At 46.2% G+C, this 26,517-nt stretch overlaps 1 protein-coding gene across 1 annotated transcript in view; it reads right to left on the bottom strand.

Moving 5' to 3' along the window:
• The window catches only part of LOC142749464 (carboxypeptidase A2-like), a 59,298-nt gene that overhangs the window by 28,392 nt on the left and 4,389 nt on the right, over positions 1 to 26,517 (bottom strand). The window lies entirely within an intron of this gene.

Genomic DNA, 26,517 nt, shown 5'->3' on the forward strand with positions numbered 1-26,517 from the left:
ATCAAAAGTAAGGAGGCAGGGTAAACTCGGAAAGGCTTGAGGAATGAAGATATAACTCTTTTCAAATGAAGATCTGACTCTTTTCTGCTCATTAGCATACGGTGTGGGAACACTAAAAAACTGAATACTAAAGGTACAGAGCCGACTGAGAAGACAATTATAGGTTATATAGAAATGATTTTTCACCCACTTCCACCAGGTATTGCCTAAAAATTCTAAAATAGCAAAAAGGATGTGTATAAAAATGATAAAAAAAGAAACCTGCATTGTCTACGTAAAAAAACAATGCAATAATCACATTGCTAGCCCAACAAATAAAAAAGTTATAGTCGTTTAACTAACGCATGCTAAAAAGGGCTAAACGGTGTCTGGTCCTGAAGGCTCAAAATAGCCCGGTCCTGAACTGGTTAAGGACCGGGCTATTTTGATCCTTTTCTGGCCCGATTTTCCATGTTATGACAACTGATGACCTATTCACCAGATAGGTCATCAGTATATGATCGGTGCGGGTCCGATCAGCTGCTGTGGATGTATGTGCCGGAAGCAGGTGGCGAATAGGAGCAAAGTAGAAGTACTTCTGCACGGCCGCTATGCAGTGTACAAAGCCATCTACTTCATGCACTGAATACAGCATAACATCCGGTGCCCGGAGTAGCTGATGGGTGGCGGGTCAAAAACTGCATTAAAACTGCGTGGGTGATCCTGGCCTTAACGACATGTCACGTACTGGTGTGCGGCAGCCGTTAAGGGAAAGTATGGAGCGAGCTCACGGGCTGAACTCGCCTCATACACAGCGGGTGATGGCTGTGTTACACAGTCAAAGCCTCACTGCAACACCTTAAATGCTGCGGTCAATCGTGACCGCGGCAGTTAAATTGTTAAAATCAAGGGGTGCCCCCTCAAAAACACGCCATCGCGCCACCCCGCGGCACGATCGGCCGTTTACAGTGGTTGTTATTGCAGCCTGGGGGCCTAATAAAAGCCCCCAGGTTCGCCATCTTTGTACTCCTTTGAATCAGGAGAAAACAGCTCCTGAATTTCAGACGTAATGGCATGTGCAGGCGTTTTTCGCTGCGTCCACTACGGACGTAATTGGAGCTGTTTTTCTATGTAGTCAATGGAAAACGGCTCCAATTACGTCTCAAGAAGTGACAGGCACTTCTTTGACGCGGGCGTCTTTTTTTTTTTTTTTAAAACATAATTTTTATTGACAGTTTTCACATTTTCATATTACATAAAGGTTGCGTTATAAGTGAACAACGCGCAACTGCAAACAATATAAAATAACATACAATCATGGCATATGGTTCGATCCACATAACAAATAAAAGAACAAGACCTCCCCTATCCCTGAGCACACTGGCGTAGCTATAGGGGTCGCAGCGGTCGCAATTGCCCAACCCCCCCCCCCCCCCCCCCCGCACCACATCAATAAAAAATTACTATAGTAACTCGGGCCGCGGGCCCCTGTTACTATAGTAACAGACTGTACTTACCTTCCTGGTTCCGGATCGCAGCGGAGGTCCTGACGTCAAGCGCTGTGCGCAGCGCATGAGGTCACAGCGCTATGCGCCGCGCACAACATCGGGAGGACAGAACGTCCGCCGTGGCTGAAGAGGAAGGTAAGATTAGTAGCCTTGACTGGCGGGGTCCTACTCCCGGGACCCGCCAATCAGCTGTTTTGAAGGGGCCGCAGCACTCGTACGAGAGCTGCTTCCCCTTCATTCCGGTCACACTGTGAATCGTGTCGGCGATTCACAGTGTGAGCGAGTAGTGAAATGAAGGGGAAGCAGCTCTCGTACGAGTGCTGCGGCCTTCAAAACAGCTGATTGGCGGGTCCCGGGAGACGGACCCCGACACATCAGCTATTGATGGCCTATCCTGAGGATAGGCCATCAATGATTAGGGACTGGACAACCCCTTTAAGCCTACGATGTAGCAGTCTTAGGGGGCCCATTAGACAGGATCACAGATTGTGTGATCCTGTCTGCAGGGCCCTGTATCTAAGCCAATCACATGGTAGGCTTAGATACATGGCCCATGTGTGAGCCTGTCTGATGGGCCCTGTATATAAGCCTACAACACTGTAGGTTTAGATACAGGGCCCCAGCACACAGTAATCTTATACTGTATAAGATTACTGTCTGCTGGACCCTGTATCTAAGCCTACTTTGTGGTAGGCTTAGATACAGGGTCCCACAGACAGTATCACACATGGGCCCTGTATCTAAGCCTAACACATGTGTTACTAATCGTTTTTTTTGTGTGTTTTCTTACATGTTCGGTCGTTGGACTACGTCGGATTCCAGGACTACTTCGATGACGGCTTTTTTTTTTATTATCAATAAAATGGTTAATGAGGGTTGTGTGGTTTTTTTTTATTTCAATAAAATATTTTTTCTATGTCATTGTGTTGTTTTTTTAAACTATATTACTACCGCCTTAGTAATGACCGCCGGCTGATTGACAGTATCCATTGCTAAGGCCTGGGCTTAGTGTTAGCCGGTGCAGAGGCTAACACTAACCCCCTTTATTACCCCGGTACCCACCGCCACCAGGGGTGCTGGGAAAAGCTGGGTACCATCCAGTACTTGACCATCTGTAGTGATGGTCGGGCAATGGGACGGCCGCAGGCTGGTATTATCAGGAGGGGAAAGGCCAAAAACAGTGGCCCTTCCCACCCTGGTGATGCTAGGCTGCTGCTGCTTTATTGTATCTGGCTGGTTATGAAAAATGGGGGGCACTACACGTCATTTAAAAAAAATAAAATAAAAAATAATTGGAAAGAATGATGTCGGGTCCCCCCCCAATTTTCATAACCAGCCAGATACAACACAGCAGGCAGCATTACCAGGATGGGAAGGGGCACTGTTTTTGGCCTTCCCCAGCCTAATACTACCAGCCTGTGGCTGCCCCGGTGTCTGACCGTCACTACAGATAGTCGGGTACTGGTTCGTACCCGGCTCTTCCCAGTACCCCTGGTGGCGGTGGGTACCGGGGTAATAATGGGGGTTAGTGTTGGCCTTTGCACCGACTAACATTAAGCCCCGCCTTAGTAATGGAGGTTGTCAATCAGCCAGCGGCCATTACTAAGGCGGTGATAATAAAGTTTAAAAAGATACAAGCACATAGAAAAAATATTTTATTGAAATAAAAAAACACAACCCTCATTAACCATTTTATTGAGAATAAAAAGTGCTGTCATTGAAGTCCTCGTATCCGAAGTCCAACAACCGAACCTGTAAAAAAACACAAACACACAAAAATAATCAGTAACACATAAAGAAGCAAAATTATTATTCTTACCTTGCCTGGTCCAGCGCTGGAGCCGCAATGTCAGCGAGCTGAGTCCTGTATCTAATCCAATCATATGTCATACTCTCTGCTGAGCCACTGTATCTAATCCTATCATGTGTGATACTGTCTGCTGAGCCACTGTATCTAATCCTATCATGTGTGATACTGTCTGCTGAGCCACTGTATCTAATCCTATCATGTGTGATACTGTCTGCTGAGCCACTGCATCTAATCCTATCATGTGTGATACTGTCTGCTGAGCCACTGTATCTAATCCTATCATGTGTGATACTGTCTGCTGGGCCCTATCTCTAATCCTATCATGTGTGATACTGTCTGCTGAGTCATTGTATCAAATCCTATTATGTGTGATACTGTCTGCTCAGCCACTGTATCTAATACTATCATGTGTGATACTGTCTGCTGAGCCACTGTATCTAATCCTATCATGTGTGATACTGTCTGCTGAGCCACTGTATCTAATCCCATCATGTGTGATACTGTCTGCTGAGCCAATGTATCTAATCCTATCCATAGTTTATAGGGGCGTAGTGCTATAGATATGCTATGCTGTCTCCTATACACACACACACACACATTTTTTGGGGGCGGACACATATGTATTGGGGCTATTTCCCCTGACATTTTAAGTCCTTAGTGACGCCCCGGCTGCTAGTGCTGCATTGTTGGGTAACTTAGGAGACCCAGCGATGCAGCTGAAAGCTGCGGACCGTCGGCCATGAGAAGTTTGCGGGGGGGGGGCCAATAAGAACTTTTGCATCGGGGCCCATGAGCATTTAGCTACGCCCCTGCCTGAGCACGACTTAGATCAGCAAAAAGTAACAGCGCCTAGATTATAATAGTAAGAAACCGGTGCCAGCGAGAGCCCGAGATCTCCCCCCCTACCATCCCCTGTCAAGACTAAAGTTCCAAACCTCCTAAAGTACCTGCTAGAAGCTGCGTATGATACCAAGCTGTGTGCCTAAAAGGCGTAATAATTTCTGTGCACTGCGTTTCAATAAATATTCGCCATTTAGCAAATAACTTCTTAGCTCCGGTTTCCTTCCGTCTTTCCACCTCCACCCGCTCAAGAGCTAATAACCGTTTCAAACGTAACACGATCATGTCAAGACCTGGTGTATCGATTTCCAGCCATTTACATAGAAGACATCTCAAAGCCACCAGTAAAATTGTGTGTATCAAGGGGGGAGGAGATCTCGTCCCTCGAGCCCCCTCTGGCGGCCGCGCCTGATGGAACAGCAGTGCCTGAGGCGTCATTGGATGTTTCGCCTTCTAATGATCCAAAATATAGTTTTGTACCATCCCCCAGTATCGTTTAACATCAGCACAACCCCATACTCCATGCCACAAATTCGTCAGGGGGGTGCTACATTTGGGGCAACCAGTGATGCGATCAGGGAAGAACTGTGAAGGTAAAATATTGAAGCCATATATAGCCGAATGCATTAACTTAAAATAGGTTTCCCTCCAGCTCTCGCTCACGATAACCTTCCGTACCGTCTTCCAATATGGTCTCCCCTATAGCCGGATCTTGAGTCCATCGTTCCCAAACTTTGAACACAGTTCGATGACGCGGGCGAACAAAGCACTCCCCAAGTGCGCTATACAACCTTGAAATAGTCGCCCGAAGAGACGTTGGACCTATGACCTCATCTAGAGTATGTGTGGTGGCTTCCTTAGTCAAATCCCTCAGTCGAGATGTACAAAATGAACGCAACATTACCATCTGAGGGCCGAAGTTTAGCTTTGATTTCCGACCCGGTTAACCATCTCCTTTCCTCTGTATGCATAAGGTCACCTGCGCAGCTAAGGCCTGCATCCCCCCAAGAGGTAAATCTATCCCCACTGTCTACTCCCGGTAAAAATTCTGGATGTCCCCACAAAGGCATATGTTTAGAGAGTAAGTGAGGCAGGTCAAAGAATTTACGAACCGCTTTCCAGGCTAGGACTGTATCCCTCAGAACAATGGAGGTTTTGAGACGGCACGGAAGAGAAGCAACTCTACAGTGTAATAGGGCTTTCAAGTTCCAGGGCGAGGTATACGCCCCTTCCAGGTCTAAGTTGGAATAATGACTCGTTTCATGGAGCCAGTCTACTACATGGCGAAATAGACATATCACGTTATAACCCCTGACATTTGGGAACTTCAGCCCCCCCCCCTCATGCTTACCAAGCATAAGCTTAGTGAGTGCAATGCGAGGCCTCTTCCCTGCCAATATGAATTTTGTAAATGAAGCATTCAATTTTGAGACATCCACATGCTTCAGCAAGAGCGGGAGCGTTTGAAAGGGATATAAAAGTCTAGGGAAACTAACCATCTTAATCAAGTGGCACCTCCCCAGAAGGAATAACGGCAACTGACGCCATCTTGTGAGTTCCGCCTGTATTTTTTTAAATAGCGGTGGATAGTTCAGGCCATACAGGGTTTCAGGCCCCTTCCCTATCTTAATGCCTAGATAAGTAATACACTGTTTAACCGGAGAAATCCCACATCCCAAGGATTGCAAAAAGGTCCTAGGCAACGGTTTACCCAACTCCAGCAGTTCACTTTTAGCTACATTTACTTTGTATCCCGAGCATTGCCCAAAGTCATGCAAAATATGAAAAACCGTCAATAAGTGCTCTTGGGGATTAGACATAAAAAGTATAATATCGTCAGCAAACAAGGCTAACTTAACTGCCAAAGACCCCACCTGAATACCTCTGAACACTGCGGACTCCTCCAGAAATCTAGCCATAGGTTCCAGAGCTAAATTAAATAATAGTGGCGACAGGGGACGGCCCTGACGGGTCCCTTTGTACAATTGAAAGGGAGCCAACAGAAATCCTGAGGAATAAATGCGAGCTTGGAGATTAGCGTAGACACTGTTCAAAAAGATCCTAAAGGCGCCCTGGACATTCATTTTATCCAGCACCATCCCCAGCCATTCCCACTGGATGTTATCAAAAGCTTTCTCTGCGTCTAACGCCAAGAGTGCCGGTCGGGTACCTGGCTGGGGATCATGCCTGACTGTTTCTAGCACTGTCAACACCTTACGCAGATTAGTCACTGCTGCCCTACCCTTAACAAAGCCCACTTGGGATTTTCCCACCAATGTAGGCAAATACAGAGCCAAGCGATTTGCTAAAATTTTAGAGAGTAGCTTCTGGTCTTGGTCTATCAATGATATAGGGCGATAGGACCCGGGTCAAGAGGATCCTTTCCTTTCTTGGGCAACACCTTTATATGTGCTGTTTTGGCCTCAGCTGGAAAAGTACCTGTCTTCAGTAAAACATTATAATAATCCACCAAGATGGGGCTAACTTCCTCTCTTAGGGACTTCAAAAATTCTCCCGTAAACCCATCCGGCCCCGGGGCCTTTCCGTTAGATAGGGTCCGAATGGTATTCGTAAGTTCCTCCAATGTGACCTTTGCGCTCAAGAAATCATTCTGCTCCTGAGTGAGTCCAGGCAGATTAACCTTCCCCAAGAATTCCCTACCTTTCTGGGAGTCAATGGGCGAGTCTGAGTAAAGGGCTTGGTAGTATGTACGCAAAATAGTGTTAATTTTTTTTGGGTCTGATGTTGGAATTCCGTTGGTATCTTTAAGGGTTAAAATGTGTGATGGGGGTGTGGCTTAGGCATGGCGGAGTGAGGACGCGTGCAGCAGCAGCTCCGGACTCACCCCGCCGAATATCGCCCGCCAGGGCTCACCTACCAGCCGCTTAACACCAGCATGACCAGGGGAAACACCATCGGTACCCCCCGGACACTTCGGGCACCCCGAACATCGGCCGTTTCCTCCGGTCGGCACAGGAAGGCCCGCCGCAGCGATCCTCCTCGTCCCCTCCAGTAGGCCGCAATCAGCCTCCCGCCTCGCCGCAGAGACACACCCCGCCACCCTCTCACTCCGGCCAGCTACAGCCCGGCGCCTGCACCGACGGATCTGGAGGAGAGATGCAGCCGGCAGACAGAGGTCAGTGTGGGGCAGGAAGCACAGGGCCACCTCCACCGGCCCAGACAGTGATGATCCCCCTTCTGCAGAGCCACCACCAGCCCGTTACCAGACATAGGGCCCCTAACATGGCGCCCACAGGTGGGGCATGTGAGACACCCCTACCATCACCGGCCCAGCGGCCCACACCCGTGCCGGGCAGTCAGCAGAGCCAGGGGCTGCCGGTTATCTTCAGGGAGACCCTCTCCCCCACCCCGCCAGTTCACACAGGAGACCGCCACGCAGGCCTGTCCTCGGGCCCTCCGCTCTCCATGGAACGGACCCTGGCAGAACTTTGGGAGATGGTCAAGGTACTGCCCACTAAAACGGATTTAGACCTCCGCCTCGCACGACTAGAGGAGAAACACGACAGGGCCATCGGGGAGGTCACACAAGAAGTACGGGCCCTAGCTGTGAGAGTGGACACCTTAGAGCGCCAGCACTCTGTCGACTCCCTGGACATATCGGTCCTCTCCCAGTCCTTGGCTACCCAAGCTACGCAACTCCGAGACCTCTCCCTACACTTAGATGATGTCGAGAATAGGGGAAGGCGTAATAATTTGAAACTGAGGGGTTTGTCCGAGTCTGTACCCCCCGACGGACTTTATGATGCTGTGACCCACATTTTCAACAAGCTCCTGGAACGCCCGCGAGATATGCCCATAGAGATGGACAGAGTTCACAGACTGGCGGGCCCCAGGAATGGAGACGGCAATCGACCGAGGGATGTTATCTGTAGAGTGCATTTCTACAAGCAAAAAGAGGAGATTGCCCGCAGAGCCTGGGAAAAAGGGGCTGTCCCATACAATGGCGCCGATATCACCGTCCTGCCGGATGTATCCAGATTGACGCTTTCCATGCGCAGAATTGTCCGCCCATTATTGGAAGCAACAAGGGCAGCAGGCGCAACATACAGGTGGGGACTCCCGTTCCACAGCATCCTTCGAAAGCAGGGAATGTCATTCGCTGTCCGCTCTCCCGACGATCTGGAGGAAGCATTCCGGTTCTTGGAGACCTCGCCGGTGCGGTTACCAGACTGGACCGAACCACCGCCACCATTCACTCCCAGAGGAGGCCCGTTTCCGGACTATGGGTCCTGTCAGCCAATCCGACCTGGAGCAGAGCCACCCGATCTCCGACCCTTGGAACGTCGATCTCCACGCAGAGACAGAGGGTCGGGATCCGTTGACCTCCATCCCCCTGGACGACGATCGCCGCGGAGGGACTGAATGTTCACAGCCGCCTTAATGTGGACATTTTCCTGGACTACATTTTGCATTCTCCTTCTCTATCTTTTTCCCATAGGGTTCCTGGAGGACTGTCAGGAACACATTGCTGGAACTGCCTTATAGCTGGTTGTATCACTGTGGGTAGAGGGGGCGGGCAGATACACACCGGTTGGGGGAGGTTTAAATAAGTTCACCTGCTTTAATTGTTTTGCCTGCCCAATCTGTGTTATTACATAGGGGAAGGTGGATACTGGGAATGTTAACTGTTAATAGGGTGAGTCCGGAGCTCTAAAGCACTTTGGTTAATTGAATTTTCTAGTTGACATTTTAACTGTTGTTGCGCTGTCTTTGCACTCCGGTCTTTCCTTGTTCCCTATTAGGGTTCCGTGTAGCTGTGTCGTGTTTGAGGGTTTCTGGCGGGCGACACAGCTCGCGTTGAGTAGTGGAGAGGTATTGTACTCCGACTTTAGAGAGCTTGCTCTGCATACACATACTTTTTCTTCTTTCTCTCTTTTTCTTCCTCTCCTTTCCCCCTCGGGCCACTCCGGACATTTCAGTTGCCATGTCTGACATTACTGTTGTCTCCCTAAATGCACAGGGTCTGAATGTTCCAGAAAAGAGGTCCTCCATTCTCCGTCTCCTATGGAAACGGAAAGCACACGTAGCCTTCCTGCAGGAAACTCACTTCCGGGCAGACAACATCAAAAAGCTTACAGACTCCAACTACCCCGCGGGGTATCATAGTGCGTCCCCTGACTCCAAGACCAAGGGAGTCTCCATCCTGGTCTCCCGCTCCCTACACTGGGAACACGTGGACACCTGCGCAGATGAAGCGGGACGGTACCTTTTCGTAAAGGGTAAGTTGGATAATGCACTGTACACACTGGCCTCATACTATCTCCCTAACTCTGGTCAGGTGGCCTACCTGGACAGAGTTTTGAGGGCTCTGGATGGCTTTCTAGAAGGTACCTTAGTCATGGGGGGGGATTTAAATGTCACCCTAGACCCCGTCTTAGGGCATGACCACACGTGGCGGATTTCCTCCGCAACTGTCCGCATCAATGCCGCACAGAATCTGCGTTGCAGATTCTGCTGCGGATCTGCACAAAATGTGCAGTACATTGATGCGGACTAGCTGCTGCGGACTGCGGGAAAAGTGCTTCCCTTCTCCCTATCAGTGCAGGATAGAGAGAAGGGACAGCACTTTCCCTAGTGAAAGTAAACGATTTTCATACTTACCGGCCGTTGTCTTGGTGACGCGTCCCTCTTTCGGCATCCAGCCCGACCTCCCTGGATGACGCGCCAGTCCATGTGACCGCTGCAGCCTGTGCTTGGCCTGTGATTGGCTGCAGCCGTCACTTAGACTGAAACGTCATCCTGGGAGGCCGGACTGGAGACAGACGCAGGGAGTTCTCGGTAAGTATGAACTTATCTATTTTTTTACAGATACATGTATATTGAGATCGGTAGTCACTGTCCCGGGTGCAGAAACAGTTACTGCCGATCGCTTAACTCTTTCAGCACCCTGGACAGTGACTATTTACAGACGTCTCCTAGCAACGCTCCCGTCATTACGGGAGCCCCATTGACTTCCTCAGTCTGGCTGTAGACCTAGAAATACATAGGTCCAGCCAGAATGAAGAAATGTCATGGTAGTAAAACCAATACGCTCCGCAGCACACATAAGATCTGCGGACTTCATTGCGGAATTTTGACTCTCCATTGAAGTCAATGGAGAAATTCCGCCATGAGTCCGCCACTGCTCCGCAACAGACAGAGCATGCTGCGGACACCAAATTCCGCTCCGCAGCCTATGCTCCGCAGCGGAATTTTACGCCTCGTCTAAACGAACACTGCTAAATTAAAGTGTAAGTCAATGGACAAACAGCTCCGCTGCGGATTAACGCTGCGGAGTGTCCGCAGCGGAATTTAAGTGAAATTCCGCCACGTGTGAACCCAGCCTAAGACACATCACGAGGACACTCCTCCCTACCCAGGGCAGCACATCGTCGTATACGGCGATTGCTGCATGACCATCAACTCGTGGACGCGTGGCGAGTTATGCATCCTTTGGTCAAAGACTACACATACTACTCGGTGCCTCACAACTCCTATTCCAGGCTGGATTATTTCTTCCTGCGTCATGCACATCTCCCCAGCCTGACGTCATCCTCCATAGATGACATAACGATATCTGACCATGCCCTTATTTCCCTCACCCTAGCCCGCCCATTGGCCCATCCTCCCTCCTGGCAGTGGCGACTGAATGAGTCCCTCCTGCAGGATACGACAGTGGTCTCTGAAGTACGCCGAGACCTGGTGGAATACTTTGATATAAACGACACACCGGGGATGGACCCGTTCTGTATATGGGAGGCGCATAAATGTGTGGTGCGCGGTTCCCTTATACGAATGAGAGCCAAACTCAAGAAGGAGCGGACGGCTCATCTCAGAGACCTACTGTTACGCATACACAGGTTGGAACAGTCCCATAAGATATCACAGGACCGGTTACTAGGGGCAGAATTAGGGCAATTGAGGGAGCAGGTGCGCTCACTCTGTCTTGCGAAGGCGAAGGCCACACTAGTTAAATGTAGAAGGCATTTTTATGAATTCAGTAATAAACCAAGTAGGACCTTGGCCCGCGCCCTCCGGAAAACCCACTTGCGTACATACGTCCCGCACATCACAGGTACCCAGAATAAACGACTGCAACTACCACATGACATCTCAGAGACCTTCCGTGCCTACTACCACTCTCTCTACAATCTCCCAAAGGCACCCTCCTCACAGGATGGCGGTAGCCAACTGGAGAGGATCGAGGAGTATCTCCGATCCTCGGGGATGAAATCCATCCCACTTGATGATCTAGCAGCCTTGGAGGCCCCTATCTCTCCGGAGGAGTGGTCGTGGGCACTGAGGGACTCACCTACGGGGAAGGCCCTGGGATCGGATGGCCTGTCTCTGCCGTACTAGAAGACCTACTCAGAAGTGCTCGAACCCCACTTTATCCGGGCCTTTAATTCGCTTACCAAAGGGGGCTCCATTCCCAGGGATACACTGAGGGCACATATCACGGTTATACCCAAGGAAGGGAAGGACCCATCCCTATGCCAGAATTATCGTCCTATTTCCCTACTGGATGTAGACTTGAAACTCTTTGCCAAGATTCTGGCATATCGGTTGTCTCCACTCCTTCAAACCGTGATACATACTGACCAAGTGGGTTTCATGCCCCTACGGGAAGCGAGAGATAACACCACACGGGCAATTAATTTAATGTACCAAGCGGCAGTCACGTCACTCCCCACTAATTTTTTGTCAACGGACGCGGAAAAGGCTTTCGACAGGGTCAGTTGGGACTTTATGTTGGCCACTTTACGACATATCGGAATAGGGACTCATATGATGTCCTGGATCTCTGGTCTCTACTCCTCCCCGTCAGCTTAGGTCAAAGCCAATGGGCACCTCTCATCCTCCTTCACGATTACTAACGGCACGCGCCAAGGCTGCCCCCTATCGCCTCTGTTCTTTATTTTATGCCTGGAGCCCTTGCTGTGTCACATCCGCTCCAACCCGGACATTACAGGCTTGGACCTGGGCGGCAGAGCCCATAAGGTTGCCGCTTACGCGGATGATCTGCTGTTCTTCCTCACAGCCCCTAGAATTTCCTTGCCCAACCTGATGGCGGAGCTGAGTAGATACTCGAGATTATCCAACTTCAAAATAAACTACTAGAAGTCGGAGGCCCTTAACATCTCGTTACCACAGACTCTGGTCGCTGACCTGACGGAGTCCTTTTCTTTCAAGTGGACAAGGGACTCGCTTAAATACCTGGGAGTTCGGCTTCCCGGTGATCTATCTCGCCTTTATGCGGTGAACTTCCCTTTGCTACTTCAACGTATAAAGGCGGACCTAGACACTTGGACGTCGGGCACTTTCACCTGGTTCGGTAGGTGCGCGATTTTTAAAATGAACATCTTACCACGGATTCTGTATCTCCTACAGGCCCTACCGATACATATCCCACGCCCGTTCTTTCAGTCCCTACTGTCCCTAGTGCACAAATTCATATGGGCAGGGAAACCAGCACGTATCGCCCGATCGTTGCTATTTCGTGTAAAGGGGGAGGGGGGCATTGGTCTTCCGGACTTTGTCTCCTATCATCACGCCTCCCACTTGACACGAATCTTAGATTGGTTCCGGCACGGCGGGATGAAATAATGGGTGTCCATGGAATAGGCGTTTATATCTATCCCACTGCAGGCCCTGCCGTGGTTGGGCAGACATGTTACCAGGGTCGCGCGGTCCCACCTGACAATCGGTCCCACCCTAGCAGTCGCAGCGCGGGTGTTTCCTCGGGCAGAATTCTCGCCGTCCCCCTCCCCGCTATTTCCGATTTTAGGCAACCCTGCATTTCCACCGGGACTGGATAGTGGCCCATTTCAAGTATGGTTGCGGGCGGGTAAGGGGCAGGCCCTACAATTTCAGCAGGAGGGGAGGTGGATGACGAGCGATCAAATACGAGCTCTGTCGATCCCGGTCTCTTTCTCGGCGTGGCAGGTTACCCAGTTGCGACATTTCCTGATGTCCCTAGAACATCCTGGAGTGCAGCAACGGGACTGCTCCGCGCTTGAACTCCTGTGTACAGGCACAGGCACGATCCGACATGCTTTGTCCAGAATCTATGCGTTTTTGATCTCGCCCTCCAATTTGCCGCCACCTCCGTACTTGCGTAGCTGGGAGAGGGACTTGGGCGAAACATTCACCCCTGAACAACGAGACCGCCTGTTCACCATGACGCATAAGTCCTCCATGGCCAGTAGATTTCAAGAGGCAGGGTTTAAGATATTGTCCCGTTGGTACAGGGTGCCTTCCAGATTGCATGCAATGATCCCGGCGGCCTCGCCACTATGCTGGAGATGTGGGGACCATGTGGGTACAATCTTGCATATTTTCTGGGACTGCCCACTCCTGACTGGGTTCTGGTTCGAGGTGTGGCATATTTCCTCAAAGTTCACGGATTGTCCTCTCCCGCGATCTCCGGGCCTCTTCCTGCTTCATTTGTGCGAGGTCCCGCTGCACTCGTATAGACGTTCGGTAGTTCGTCACTTGGTAAATGCTGCTAGGGCATGTGTTCCTGAACTGTGGAGACAGTCCGGTCCGCCGACGGTGGGCATGTGGTTCGGCAAGATCCAGGAGATCATGAGCATGGAGGACCTCACGGCATCAATGAAGGGGACTCATGCCTCCTTCCTAAAAACATAGCGTGAATGGATTAGTTTCCAAATGACCGAGGAATATAAAACCATCATGGCCTCGTGAATTCCCGTCTAGACCCGGTATGTCAGGTCAGCTCCCCCCCCCCTCCCCTCTTTTTTGTTTTCTCCCCCCATTTCCTTCTCTTTCTTTCCTCACTATTTTGCCTCTCCTTCTTTCTGTCTCTGCATCTTTTTTCTCCTTTAATGCCCCTGTGCGCACTCAGGATATATCATGCACGGCTGCGGGTTCAGGGTGCATATCGGAGATTCCTTAATTAACTGTATTTAACGACATGGTACTTTCAGGTGACCCCCATGTACTTATGTGAGGCCGATAACTGACCTGTGATCTGTTAACTGTTTTTCATTGCCTTTTTTCGCACTATGTTGTGTATATTCTGTACGATTTGTAATATAAAAAACAAAACAAAATGACAAATAAAAGAATTTATAAAAAAATAAAAATAAAATGTGTGATGGGGTATATCTCCCCCTCGCTAGGCGTGCCAATAATTTGCCCGCTTTATTGCCGAACCGCATAAGATCAGCGTCAAATTGAGACCGATAAATATTTTCTCTTTTATCTAACCATTGATCAAATTGCCGCTTGGCTTCCCTCCAGTCATCCCCCCGAGTCGTTGACGGAGATTGTAGAAATGCCGTGTATGCACATCGCAGTCGTTCGCTCGCTGTCCTATACCCTTCGGTAGTCTTGCGTTTAAGGATAGACAGAAATTGCATAATTTTCCCGCGCATCACCGCTTTAGCTGTACGCCAATACAACGATGGGTCCGAGCGATGCGCCGCATTATCCCCATCAAATTCCGTCCACCATCCCCTTAGCTTCTGTAAGAAGCCCTCATCCGCCGCCAGAAAGGAGGGGAACCGCCATATAAAATCCATCCCCTTAGCTACTGTGTCGGCCATTGTAATGGTAACCGGGGAATGATCAGAGATGACTAGATCCTTTATCGTCGCGTCACGTAACCGGCGGGAAAAGGCATCACTCACCAGTAAATAATCAATACGCGACCACGATTGATGGACATGGGAATAATGTGTGAATTCCCGAGCATCAGGATGTAAACATCTCCAAACATCTGTAAGGGCAGTGTGTCTCAAGAAGTCTGTTAAGACCAAGTCCCTATGCCTATGCGAAATGGACACTGCGCTCCTATCCTCCCTAGGCGACCTTACAGTATTAAGGTCTCCCCCTAGCACTAACAATTTGGTGCGATCTTGCTGAAGCTGGGTTTCCAACTGACAGAAAAAACGGGTATTGGTCGCATTCGGACCATAAACATTATAGATACTAAAAGTTTCCCCTGCATGTTACACTACTAGATGGATCCAACGGCCCTCATCATCACGTTCCTGGGACATCAATGTAAAAGCAAAATTTTTGTGCATCAGTATTATAACTCCCGCCTTACCGTCTCTAGCAGCCGAGCCAAAAACTAGACCCTCCCAGAATTTTTGTAAATATTTAAAGAGGCTCTGTCACCAGAATAAAAATGCTCTATCTCCTACATCAGTTTATCGGCGCTGGAATGTAGTTACTAGCAATGTGTTTTTATTTTAAAAACTATGTTTTTTAACAAAGTTATGGCGTGTAGAACATTTATGCAAATGAGGTCCTTAATGCCCAACTGGGCGTTTTTTAATTTTCAACCAAGTGGGCGTATGACAAAGAGGTGTATGACGCTGGCCAATCCGCATCATACACCTCTCTGCCTTACACCCAAGCTAGATTCACTGAGCAGCGTGATCTCGTGAGACCGCGCTGTGACGTCACTTCCGCCCACAGGTCCTTCATCCCTGCGTCTGAAGACAACATCTTTCGTCTCCCTCCAGGCCGATGAGAAGTCCCAGTCGTCGGATCGGTAGTAGCAGCAGCAGCAGCAGCCTGGAGGAAGACGAAAGATGTTGTCTTCAGACGCAGGGATGAAGGACCTGTGGGCGGAAGTGACGTCACAGCGCGGTCTCGCGAGATCACGCTGCTCAGTGAATCTAGCTTGGGTGTAAGGCAGAGAGGTGTATGATGCGGATTGGCCAGCGTCATACACCTCTTTGTCATTCGCCCACTTGGTTGAAAATTAAAAAACGCCCAGTTGGGCATTAAGGACCTCATTTGCATAAATGTTCTAAACGCCATAACTTTGTTAAAAAACATCGTTTTTAAAATAAAAACACATTGCTAGTAACTACATTCCAGCGCCGATAAACTGATGTAGGAGATAGAGCATTTTTATTCTGGTGACAGAGCCTCTTTAAATTCTGGTTCGGTAAGGTGAGTTTCCTGTAACAAGGCTACATCTGGATGTAATCTTTTCATATGCCGTAAAAGTTTGGTCCTTTTCTGTGGGGATCTAAGCCCCTTGATGTTCCATGAAACTATTTTCATGTTATTGGGCTGTGCATAAAATGAGTCAAGACGTCAAAAAGCCGCGATCGGTTCGGGGAGTCGGATCCATCTTTACATAAAAGCCATGTATGAACATTAATAACAAGGCCACAACCTGGCTTAGAAAACAAAAATAAACGCAAAATCAAGGTAAACAGACTTTGACAAACAGAAAGAAAAAGAACGCCTGCGGTAAGGGCAGTCAACCCCCTAGTCCCCATTGGCGTAAGAGACTTTGCTTTTTTCTGGTGTGCAAAACACATCCCTCCCTCACCTTCCCTCCCAGACCTGCATAGTAAAATATATACGACGTATATAGACAGAGGTACATCAGACCAGAAACCCCTTGCTGTAGGTATACAGTATTATATCATAGAGCAAACAGCCCAGAATCCGATCTTACAATAACATAGACAATGCTCCGCTACAAGGCCGACACGGACAGCGACCCAGTGGCCCCCGCAGAAAATTCACCGAGTAGTTGACCTGTCACGACCACAGACAAACCCGTAATATGGAAAGGCCCTGTATAATTCTCAATCGGAGATGTAAATAAATATAGAGCTTAGAGCAGGCCCTAGCACATACCCCCTGCAGTAGATATTACGACATTATATCAGAAAGCAGACATTGTAACATCAGAGCATTTGAAAACAGAAAAAGTGATGCGCTATAAGGCATTCATGTGCATCCATTCAGAATTATCTGCAAAAGATTGAACCCTGCGATTGGTCTACGGCGTCTACAGAACCACCCCATAAGATAGAAGGGTCCTGAAGGAACTTCAATCGTCAATCAGGAGACGGAGACCGGGTGCGGTCCCGCGGCCGTCTCTGCGGCTTCGGAGATTCCCTCTGTTCCTGGATCTTCCTCCACGATCTCTTCCGGGTGTGGGCAGGAGAGCTTCTGCCCAAGTCCGCTCCATATCTGAGCAACTCCGACCGACATCTCTGGACTTGCGCCGTGGGCTGTGTGCTGGACTGCGTTGCTTCTCATGCGGGGGGCGGCTTTTACATAAATCTGCAAGTGCGTCCTCAGCTTCCTTCGCTGTAGTAAATGTCTTGGTCCGACCATTCGCTTGAAACACCCGTAAGATGGCTGGGTATTGCAGGTTAAAACGTTCTTTCGCTTGGAACAGTGCAGTACAGATCTTGCTGAAAGAGCGACGGCGTTTCGCGACCTCCATAGAATAGTCCTCGAAAAGTAGCACCCTCATGCCCATTATCACCAAGGGTCGAGATCTGCTGCGATATGCCTTCATAAGTGCCACCTTGTCATTGTAATCCAACAGCTTAAAGATGACCTGTCTGGGGCGAATCGAACTGCTGCCGTCTGATAACGGGAGATTTCTTGGGTCTGGTCCCACCCTGTGCGCCCTTTCCACCCGGCAGGGACGCTGCAGACCCAGTGCTGCTGGCAATGCCCTCTCACACAGGCGCTGCAAATCATTATGAACTACCTCTTTCAGACCCACAAGTCGCAGGTTGCTCCTCCTGGAGCGGTTTTCTAGGTCCTCAATCTTGTCCCCCAACTGCGTAGTAGTAGACAACACCACTTTAAGCTTTGTTTGCAGGCGTTCATTTTCATCCTCCAACAGCGTTATACGCTGTTCTAATTCACCAGTCCTGGAAGTTAGTTGGGCCAGATCCTCATGCATGTGGTTAAGAGAAGCTTGCACCGTTTTTTTCCAGTGCTTTTTGCAGGTCAGGAGCTATCCGCTTAGCCACTTCATGAGCCAGGGCTATGTAATCAACAGGTGCAGGAGAAGCATAGGGCTCTGCATGATATGAGGACGGGGACTGAGGCTGCAGCAACTTGTCTTCCTGTGTGTACAGTGGGGGACCAGTGGCGGAAAGCGCCGCCATCTTACCTCCCTTCTCAACGGCCGCGGCTGAATCCTCCATGGCTGGCTTTTGTGCGCTGCGGTGGAGGTAGCGGTCCATGCAGGCGCCACTGGAGACGTTCCTGTGTGCGGGGCCGGGGTCTGACGGCAGGTTTGCGCCGCCGAAGCGACTGTTTCAGTCAAGCAGGTTGGTTGGGAGCGGGAGCTCAGTCACTCGCGTCCTGCATCGCCAGCGCCGGAACCGGAAGTCTCGGGCGTCTTTTTTATGTGCCGTCTTTTGACAGCGGCGCCTAAAAGAAATGACCGTCGGCACAGTACATTGTAAAACCCATTCAAATGAATGGGCAGATGTTTGCCGGCGTTTTGGAGCTGTATTTTCGGACGTAATTTGAGGTTAAAACGCCCGAATTACGTCCGTAAATAGGGTGTGTGAACCCAGCCTCAGAATCACGATATACAGCAATACATTAGTATTGCAGTATATCATGAAAGCGATCCAAATGATCGCTGTTTCAAGTCCCCTAGGGGGGACTAATAAAAAAAACTGTTAAAGGACGGGTGTCGCGTAAAAAAAATTTTTATATCAATTTGCTTTTAGTGTTTTATGAAAAAATGTTTTATTTATTTGTGTGTTTGTGTTTAACTTTTTTTTATTTTTGCACTTTTTCTTGTCTATGGGGGCTACCATTTTTTTTTTCATCTCTGTATGTGTCGATTAACGACACATACAGATGTGGAATACGGCACATACAGCCCCATAGTGAATGCGAACGGGACCCGTTCCATTCACTATGCTGTACGCCGTCTGTGTGGGAACGGCGCATGCGCCGCTCCCACACAGTCCAAATGGAAGGTCTTCGGCCGAGCGACGTCCGGCGCCATTTTCTTGTGGACCGGAAGCCGTGGCCGGACAGTACGATTACTACTTCCGGTCGCGGCTTCCGGACTTGTGTTCTAATGCAAGCACTTGGAGCGGAGGGAGCAGACGGAGCGGATGGACCGGAGGGAGCGGCGTCGGCAGGATCAGGTAAGTTATTTCTGTGTATGTACGTGTTTTAGTCTGTGATTACTACTGTATGTAAACCTACTACACTGTGTGTTAGCTCAAAAAATGGCGACACACAGTGTAGGAGGTTTGACCGTTCAATCCCCTCCTTTCTCTTGGCACTAGCCAGGATAAGGGAGGGGGGATTCTGTGAGCTCACTAGAGCGAGTGTGTTTTCTCAAATTTTGCAGCATAAAGCAATGTGGTTGCTTTACCACATGCCAATGCTGCAATTTTGGGAATTGCTCCATCTAGTGACCAGCACTGGGAAATGTTATAAATTAGAATCAAATTTATAATATTTCCTGACTCGTGAAAAATTTTTTAAAAATGAGAACAATGTTTAATCATTTATACACTAAGGGTATGTTCACACGGCCAAATTACCGACGTAATTCGGGTGTTTTACGCCTGGAATTACGTCCGAAATTACGGCTTGAATGCGTTGACAAACATCTGCCCATTGAAAGCAATGGGCTGACGTTTGTCTGTTCACACGAGGCGTATATTTACGCGTTGCTGTCAAAAGACGGCGCGTAAATAGCCGCCCGCGCCAAAGAAGTGTCCTGTCACTTCTTGGGACGTAATTGGAGCCGTTATTCATTGACTCCAATGAATAGCAGAACCAATTACATCCGTAATGGATGCGGCGTTCAAGCAACTACACATGCCATTACGGCTGAAATGACGGGGCTGTTTTCTCCTGACGGACGTGCACGTGTGAACATACCCTAACTGTTTAACTAAAAAAAAAAAAAATTCTAGCGACACATTACCTTTAAATAACATTTTTTATAATGTTCCAAAAAAAAATAAATTAAAGGTTAAAAAAAAAAACCCTTATCCATAAAGCAATGTAAAAAAAATAAGAGTTAACATAACCGGTATCGCCGCTTCCGTAAAAGTCCGAACTATCACAATATAGCATTATTTAACCCGCTCGGTGAACGACGTAAAAATAAATAAAGATATATATATATATATAGCAGGAATAAAGAACAAGTAACGGCACCAGGACTTCAATGTTGGGGAAATGTTGGTTTATTCACCACCAGGTGGAAAGAATGAGCGACGTTTCGGTTCACACCTGAACCTTTCTCAAGCTAATTACAACAGTGCATAGTGCCAGGTATATATATAGGGATACAAAGAATGTACATTCAACAGTGCAATTAATAATATATATGTAAAAAATCCATTAATATACAACATATAGTTATACAAAAGTAGACATATACCAATATGTGTGTCCAATAAATGTGTTTAAGAAACAACATCTCATAATATATGATAAATAATACAGGGAAAATAAGGTAATATTATAATTACCCTAATCAAAAGCACCAGCTCATAATGAAGGGGGAGGAGCAGAGGGAATGTTCCAACGCAATTATAGTGGAAAAGAAGTAATATTATATCATAAAACTTACAGTGTCAGCTCTCGGTGATGCATGGAATAAACCATGCGCAAAATGGCGAACTGCCGGAAATGCGTCATGTGGAACGCATATCTGAAACGCAGTATAGCCGCGCATGCGCAGACAGTGAATTCTGTCCCGACGTATGCTTACATCAATATGGAAAAAAACTCAAAAGAGTATATAACCAGCAATCAATAGTTTTTATATATAGATAGCCCACATAAGATATATATATATGGGGGATATATTTAACCCCTTCAGGACCCAGCCTGTTTTGGCCTTCAGGACCCAGCCGATTTTTTCAAATCTGACATGTGTTACTTTATGTGGTAATAACGTTGGAATGCTTTTACCTATCCAAGCGATTCTGAGGTTGTTTTCTCGTAACATGTTGTACTTTATGTTAGTGAAAAAAATTTGTCGATATAATTTTGGTATTTATTTCTGAAAAACACCACAATTTAGAAAAAATTAGCAAAAATTAGCATTTTTCTAAATTTTAACGTATCTGCTTGTAAAACAGATAGTAATACCACACAAAATAGTTACTAGTTAACATTTCCCATATGTCTACTTTATGTTTGCATCGTTTTTTGAACGTCCTTTTATTTTTCTAGGTCGTTACAAGGCTTAGAACTTTACCAGCAATTTCTCATATTTTAAAGAAAATTTCAAAAGGCTATTTTTTCAGGGACCTGTTCAGTCTGAGGTGGCTTTGAGGGCCTTCCTTATATATTAGAAAATCCCCAGAAGTCACCCCATTTTGAAAACTGCACCCCTCAAGGTATTCGAATCAGCATTCACAAAGTGTTTTAACCCTTTAGGCGTTTCACAGGAATTAAAGCAAAGTAGAGGTGAAATTTACAAATTTTATTTTTTTTGCAGAAATTAATTTCTAATACATTTTTTTTTTTGTAACACAGAAGGTTTTACCAGAGAAATGCAACTCAATATTTATTGCCCAGATTCTGCAGTTTTTAGAAATATCCCACATGTGGCCCTAGTGTGATAATGGACTGAAGCACCGGCCTCCGAAGCAAAGGAGCATCTGGTGGATTTTGGGCCTCCTTTTTTTTAGAATATATTTTAGGCACCATGTCAGGTTTGAAGAGGTCTTGTGGTGCCAAAACAGTGGAAACACCCCAAAAGTTACCCCATTTTGGAAACTACACCCCTCAAGGAATTTATCTAGGTGTATAGTTAGCATTTTGACCGCACAGGTTTTTCGCTAAATTTATTAGAATTAGTCTGTAAAAATGAAAATTTTCTGAAAAAACATAGAAATTTTTAATATTTACAAGAAATAATAAAGAAAATCGCCCCAACATTTGTAAAGCAATGTCTCCTGATTACAGCAATATCCCATATGTGGTAATAAACTGCTGATTGGACCCACAGCAGGGCTCAGAAGGGAAGGAGTGCCATTTGGATTTTGGAGCACGGATTTTGCTGGATTGGTTTTCGATGCCATGTCGCGTTTGCAACGCCCTGGAGAGACCAAAACAGGGGAAACCCCCCAAAAGTGACCCCATTTTGGAAACGACACCTCTCAAGGAATTTATCTAGGGGTATAGTTAGCATTTTGACCACACAGGTTTTTTGCAGAATTTAGTGGAATTAGGCAGTGAAAATGAAAATCAACTTTTTTTCTGAAAAAGTATAGAAATTTTAAATTTTTACAAGGAATAAAGGAAAAAAAGAACCACAACATTTGTAAAGCATTTTCTCCTGATTACGGCAATACCCCATATGTGGTAATAAACTGCTGATTGGACCCATGGCAGCGCTCAGAAGGGAAGTAGCGCCATTTGGATTTTGGAGCACGGATTTTGATGGATTGTTTTTCGGTGCCATGCCGCCTTTGCAACGCCCTGGAGAGACCAAAACAGTGGAAGCCCCCCAAGTTACCCCATTTTGGAAACACCCCTCAAGGAATTTTTCTAGGGGTATAGTGAGAATATAGACTCCACGGGTCTTTTGCAGAATTTATTAGAATTAGGCGGAGAAAATTAATATCACAATGTTTTTCCACTAAAATGTTGAATTTTCTCATTTTCACAAGGGATAAAGGAGAAATAAACAACCAATTTTTATAAAGCAATTTCTCCCGAGTACGGAAATACCCCACATGTGGTCATACGTTTTTTTCATTAGAAATGAATTAACCCTTTCAGGACTGATCCATTTTTTGCTTTCTTATTTTCGTTTTTCACTACCCGCCTTCCAAGAGCCATAACTTTTTTCTTTTTCCGTCAGTAGAGTGATGTGACGGCTTATTTCTTGCGGGAGAAATTGTAGTTTCTATTGATACTATTTAAAGTGCCATAAAAAGTACTGGGAAACTGAAAAAAAATAGGAAAATATAGTAATATAGGAAAAAAATCTGATTCCATTTTTTGGGGTTTTCGTTTTTACAGCTTTCGCCGTGCAGTAAAAACGAAAACTACAGAGATTTTGGCGGTTTAAATTATTTAAGTTTTTTACGGTGTTCACCGTGCGAGTTAAATAATGGCATATTGTAATAGTTCGGCCTTTTACGGACGTAGCGATATCAATTCTGTTTATTTTTTTACATTACTTTTGAAGAAAAATGGGAAAAGGTTTTTTTTTGTAACTTTTTTTTCTTTCTCACTACTAATAACTTGAATTCTTCTACACATTTTATTAGTCCCCTTAGGGGACTTGTACCAGCGATCATTGGATCGCGGGTATAATATGCTGCGATACTAATGTATTGCAGTATATTGTTATTTTTACAGACTCCTGTAACAGCGCGATCGCTGTTCCTGTCCGTTAGTCCCGGGTGTCAGCTGTAATACACAGCCGACGCCCGCAGCGTATGGAGCGGGCTCAGCACGTGAGCCCGCTCCATACATCACCCCCGCACCATGACGTGCTATTAAGTCACAGTGCTCAAAGGGGTTAATGCACAGCAGATGGTGTGAATATTACAATTTTGCACTGATATGCCATTTTAGTGCATAATATGTTGTGCCCAGTTTGTGCCACTGAAGACAAATACCTCATAAAACGTTAAGCGGGTTCTCCCGGGTATGGTGATGCCATATATATGTGGGCGCAAACTGCTGTTTGGGGACGCTGCAGGGCTCAGAAGGGAGGGACGCCATTTTGCTTTTGGAGCGCAGATTTTGCTTGGTAATAGTTCGGTTTGGCGTTTTGCTGGTATTTCAGTTTATGATGTGGGGGTATATGTAATCTGTGCGGAGAACATCAGGGCATAATAAGAGGGTATAAAAATGCGGTAAATAAATAATAATTCATAGATGTGTGGCCGGTGTCACACTGATAAATGGTGTCGGATGTTACCCGCTTTTAGAACGCTCTGCACATTTTGCATCGCCATATTCCTGGGAGCCAGAACGTCTTTATTTTTTCACCACCGGAGCTGTGTGAGGGCTTATTTGTTGCGGGACAATCTGTACTTTTCATTGGTACCATTTTGGGGTACATGTGATTTTTTTGATCACTTTTTATTACATTTTTTTGCAAAAAACAAGCAATTCTGACAATGTTTTTTCGTTTATTTTTTGCGGCGTTCACCGTGCACTATAAATGACCATTATATTTTATTCTGCGGGTCGGTACGATTACGGCGATACCATATGTATATAGGTTTTTTTTATGTTTTGCAGCGTTTGCGCAATAAAATCACTTTTTTATAAAATAATTTATTTTCTGTGTCACCATATTCTGAGAGCCGTAACTTTTTTATTTTTCAGTCAAAAAAGCGGTGTAAGGGCTTGTTTTTTGCGGGACGGGTTGTAGTTTTTATCGGTATTATTTTCGGGTACATGCGACTTTTTGATCACTTTTTATTCTCTATTTTGGGAGGGGTGGTGACCAAAAAATAGCGATTCTGGTGTAGTTTTTTATTGATTTTTTTCACAGTGTTCACCGTGCGGGAAAAATAACATTATAGTTTTATAGCTGGGATCGTTACGAACGCGGTGATACCAGATATGTGTACTTTTTTTAACGTGTTAATTTTTTTCCTATAATGAAAGTCTTATTATAGGAAAACAATGAAGTGTTTGTTTATGTCACTTCTAACTTTTATTTTTACACTTTTTTTTAAAACATTTTTATTCTTTTTTTTACTTTTTTAACTTGTCCCACTAGGGGACACTTAGACTTGCAGCTTTGATCGCTGCTGGAGTACATTACACTACACACGTAGTGTAATGTACTCCAACTGTCATTGTGACGTAACTGTCACACTGACAGGAAGCATCGGAGGATCGGCCGGAGGCTGCTCCTCCGAGGCTTCCATACATGGCAACCCGGAGGTCATTATCTGACCTCCGATTGCCGCGACAAGCATCGGTAGCCCCCACGATCACTTCGTGGGGGCTGCCGATGTGCTTCAAACCACTTAAATTCGGCGACGGCAATCCGTCGCCGCATTTATGGGGTTAATTGCCGAAATCAGCGGCGATGGTCCGCTGACCGGCAAGGCTGGAGTGTCAGCTGTCAGGGACAGCTGACCTCCCGGTTCCCGGACACTGTCCGTTAGGACAGTGTGCGCCGGGAACTACTCCGCAATAGTACGTCCTAATGCGGGAACTAACCCCTCTGCAGGACGTACTATTGCGGTGCAGCGCGGGAAGAGGTTAAATGTCTATAACAAAAAGACTCATTTATGTAGTCTAAAGGGAATGGCCACGAACCACAACATAAATGGAGAGAACGGCTATACCTACAAATAGGTTGTCCGTATCTCACAGAGACAACATAGTCTCAACCACCCACACATGTCTTTTTGAATTAAGGACCATGTTATAGACATAAATAGAAAAGTAATGATTTATTACATATATTGATTATAATTTATTCCACATGATTTCCACAGAGAGCATATAATACACATAGAAAGTTTCTGATTTACATCAAAGAAAATCTGTATATAATCCTTGGAACAAAATTGATTAGGAAACGTGACCTCGGCTCCCATGATGTACATCCCTTCATATAAGTTGGTATCTGTGAATAGAACATTTTTTTTTGTATAAAGTGAGAAAAAAATATATATATAAAAATAAATATAAATAAAAATACATCTGTATTTATATAGATTTAAAAACAATGTCAAAAAAATCCCACCTACACTCACAGAGTGTTCTAGCCCCTCCAAAATATGGATGTTTCCCGTGCCTGGGATGCAATATGTGTAATCATATGATTAAGGGAGATAGTTTCTGTCATCCACAAACAGGTATAACTTTTACAATTCAGGGCTTCTATACCTGTAAAACCACCTTTGCAATCTACCTATTGATTTGTCCATGTGGCCTATACTATGTGGGTGAGACCACTACGGAAGTAACGCTTAGAATGAGGAACCACAAATCTAGTATCAACACCAAGAGACGAGATCTACCAGTCTCTAGCCATTTTGTAGACTGTAGACATAATGTATCCCAAATGCGCTTTAAAATTATTGATTCAGTACCCCTAAACAGACGAGGAGGTGATAGAGAGCTGGCCCTGAAACGCAAAGAACTTGAGTGGATTTTTACTCTTGAAACCATGTCCCCAAAAGGACTTAATGTAGAATATACATATTTCCCACATATTTGAAAGTTCATGTATATATGACATGATCTATTCTGATATATTTCTATACGATCCATTCTTTTGAGTGTAGGTGGGATTTTTTTTACATTGTTTTTAAATCTATATAAATACAGATGTATTTTTATTTATATTTATATATTATTTTTTTTCTCACTTTATACAAAAAATTTTTTTTCTATTCACAGATACCAACTTATATGAAGGGATGTACATCATGGGAGCAGAGGTCACGTTTCCTAATCAATTTTGTTCCAAGGATTATATACAGATTTTCTTTGATGTAAATCAGAAACTTTCTATGTGTATTATATGCTCTCTGTGGAAATCATGTGGAATAAATTATAATCAATATATGTAATAAATCATTACTTTTCTATTTATGTCTATAACATGGTCCTTAATTCAAAAAGACATGAGTGGGTGGTTGA

The sequence above is a fragment of the Rhinoderma darwinii genome, chromosome 3 (assembly GCF_050947455.1).
Source record: "Rhinoderma darwinii isolate aRhiDar2 chromosome 3, aRhiDar2.hap1, whole genome shotgun sequence".
Classification (NCBI taxonomy): Eukaryota; Metazoa; Chordata; class Amphibia; order Anura; family Rhinodermatidae; genus Rhinoderma; species Rhinoderma darwinii.